Below are 3,034 nucleotides of genomic sequence, written 5' to 3'. Positions count from 1 at the left end.
GCGGCGTGTCTGATGTAAGGTAATCGGTGTTCTCTTTTGGTTGCGCGGTCTGTTTTTAAAAATGGCGGTTAGGTAAATGTACTGTAAAATGTTTGAAACGCTGTTTATTTCTGTTTGTGCGATCACTGTGCGGCGTGTCTGATGTAAGGTAATCGGTGTTCTCTTTTTGGTGCGCGGTCTGTTTTTAAAAATGGCGGTTAGGTAAATGTACTGTAAAATGTTTGAAACGCTGTTTATTTCTGTTTGAGCGATCACTGTGCGGCGTGTCTGATGTAAGGTAATCGGTGTTCTCTTTTGGTTGCGCGGTCTGTTTTTAAAAATGGCGGTTAGGTAAATGTACTGTAAAATGTTTGAAACGCTGTTTATTTCTGTTTGAGCGATCACTGTGCGGCGTGTCTGATGTAAGGTAATCGGTGTTCTCTTTTGGTTGCGCGGTCTGTTTTTAAAAATGGCGGTTAGGTAAATGTACTGTAAAATGTTTGAAACGCTGTTTATTTCTGTTTGTGCGATCACTGTGCGGCGTGTCTGATGTAAGGTAATCGGTGTTCTCTTTTTTGTTGCGCGGTCTGTTTTTAAAAATGGCGGTTAGGTTTATGTACTGTAAAATGTTTGAAACGCTGTTTATTTTTGTTATTACTGTTTAGGAATGAGGCCCTATGTGCGGTATGGATGTGATGCTGGTTTTATTTTAAGAGTTAAGATGAGACATGTAACTCAGATATATGATCACTATAAATACACATTTTAACACGGTGAATTTTAGGCATGTATTTTATTTTATGGGGTCATTAATATTATTTAAAATTATATATTTTCATTTTTACAGATATCCAGGAATTTATTGAAGAACATTTAATTTCACATCAGGAGGAAGTAATTGAGCAGCCTCCTATGCTCATTCCCCTCTCACCTATAATCATTCCATTGTCCCCAACATGTTTTTTGGAGAGTCAGAATGGTGAGTTTTTTCATTTGCTAAACCAAAATATTGCGATGTTTTTTTAATTTATTTATTTATTTTTTTTATTTATTTTTTTTTTTTTTTCTGGTCAAACTATAATTACCTCCATTTAAATTGCAGATACAATCCCGGGTCATAGCATTTCCCTTGAGCTACCATGCGATCTAATCGTGCCTGAGGACTTTTTAAATAATTTCTCAGTGATACCAGAAACGCGGGAAAGTGAGTAAATTAGTAGACATATTTGTCTGTTTGTTTTATTAATAACAAATACATAAATGTACTTATGATATATATATATATATATATATATATATATATATATATATATATATATATAGTGCATGAATGATATTACATGTTAGACATTATTTTTTATCTTATTATGATTTCCTTTTAAAAACATAACTGATTCATTCTGTTTTTAGAAGCTGAATATATTGAAGATTCTGAGCTTTTGGAACAGTACTTCAAGACATCATTCAGCGACCTAGCGTCAGACTCCGAATTGTCTAAAAGTATTAACCGTATTGTTTTTATAGATTAATAAAATATGTTTGAGCGTTTTTCATAATATTAATTATTTGTAGGTTAAAACATTCATATTCAACCGTTTATTATTTTAGATCTTGAAAAAGCCGAAAGGAACGACGTGGCCTGTACTTCGGAGGAGGGACAGGTTATACAGGCGTATACCCCCTTGGAGCCTCACAATAAACCTCAAAAATCTGCAAAAAGACCTCTCAAAAGTAAGTGTATTTAAAATGAAGTTTTTTTTTTTTTTTTTTTTTTAAAGTGTGTTAAATATTTCAAACATCTGTTAAGGCATTTTGGGCTGATTGTATATTTTGGCATATTTTCATTTAGAACGGCCCACTAGACGTACACTTCTTGTGGAAAGTGAATCTTCCGAGGACGACACCTCCTTCAGCAGAGACCCAAAGTCTAAAAGGCCGCGTAAATTTTCCGAAAGGTTTCATACTTCGCTACAATCAAGAGGCACCCCCACCGTCTCCAAAGTATCACAAAGGCTAAAACCGACGCGCCCCTCAACTTCAACTACTGTTAGGTATCACAGCTCTGAGCTATTGAAACATGTACATCTGACTATAGAGCAGATCATTTACAGACACCCCGCTATAAGGGCCCTCGTTTCTGACCCTGAAGTGTCTCAGAATATACTTACATTAATTACCCTATTGAAAACGCTGGGTTTCTTAAAACAGTAACAGTGTATTTGTAGAGCTACAATGGAACCACATCGCAAAAAAACATGTAAAAGGAAACACATTGAAATTACTGTTGATGATTCTGACAATGATGAGGCTGTGAATGGTGTTCGAAAAAATAAAAAGGGTTCAATTGATCCGAGTCAAACTGTGTCAAATTCTGTGTTTAATTCTAGAAGCGTCCCCCGAAATACCTTAAATTCTGTTCCCTCAATAGGTTCCCATACACATAGTATGTCTCCAGACCCCTGTTGCATACCACACACTGTTCACCCCCAAAATTTAAACGGTTTTGAGAATTTTGACTATCTAGACAAACTACTAAATGATTTAAATTATAACGCCGATATTTTACCGTCAATCAGGGCTCTGATTGATGAAATTTCTACAGTTTCTCCCCCTATAAATGACAACTCCACTAATACCGACATCAATAATTCCCAGGGCCCAGGGTTTGTTAATGATGCTAAATTGACTCAGATCAATTTTGACTCTTTGGATATGCTTTTGCATGAAATGTATAGAGAGAATCATGATACTCTAGAGAGTGTAGGTGCTATGGAAAAACAAATAGGGGGAGGCTTAAACGAAGGGGGTTGCCTTGATGATTCTTTTAGCATAAAAGTCCCGGGGGGTGGAGTAATACATGATGATCAAGTGGCGGGTCCTTCTGGTTTACAGGACCCTAGTGATAGTGACGGTGGTAGAATTGGGGGGGCATGTGTACAGCGTAGACATAGACATATGTTTAACAATTTCGAATTGAAGCAATCTCTTAACTTTACACATCTGTATGATCTGGATTCCTACGCTGAAGTTTTTACTGTGCTGCATGAAACGTTAG

At 36.3% G+C, this 3,034-nt stretch overlaps 1 long non-coding RNA gene across 1 annotated transcript; it reads left to right on the top strand.

The window, feature by feature from the left end:
- The first annotated feature begins 1,395 nt into the window (after window positions 1-1,395).
- Window positions 1,396-2,523, top strand: LOC131732404 (uncharacterized). Its single transcript, XR_009325514.1, has 3 exons — window positions 1,396-1,479; window positions 1,588-1,710; window positions 1,829-2,523. It is a non-coding gene; the product is annotated as an uncharacterized LOC131732404 (long non-coding RNA).
- The last annotated feature ends 511 nt before the right edge of the window (window positions 2,524-3,034 follow it).

Source organism: Acipenser ruthenus, chromosome 3 (assembly GCF_902713425.1).
Source record: "Acipenser ruthenus chromosome 3, fAciRut3.2 maternal haplotype, whole genome shotgun sequence".
In the NCBI taxonomy this organism is placed as follows: domain Eukaryota; kingdom Metazoa; phylum Chordata; class Actinopteri; order Acipenseriformes; family Acipenseridae; genus Acipenser; species Acipenser ruthenus.
This window is presented reverse-complemented; position numbering and strand designations above follow the sequence as displayed.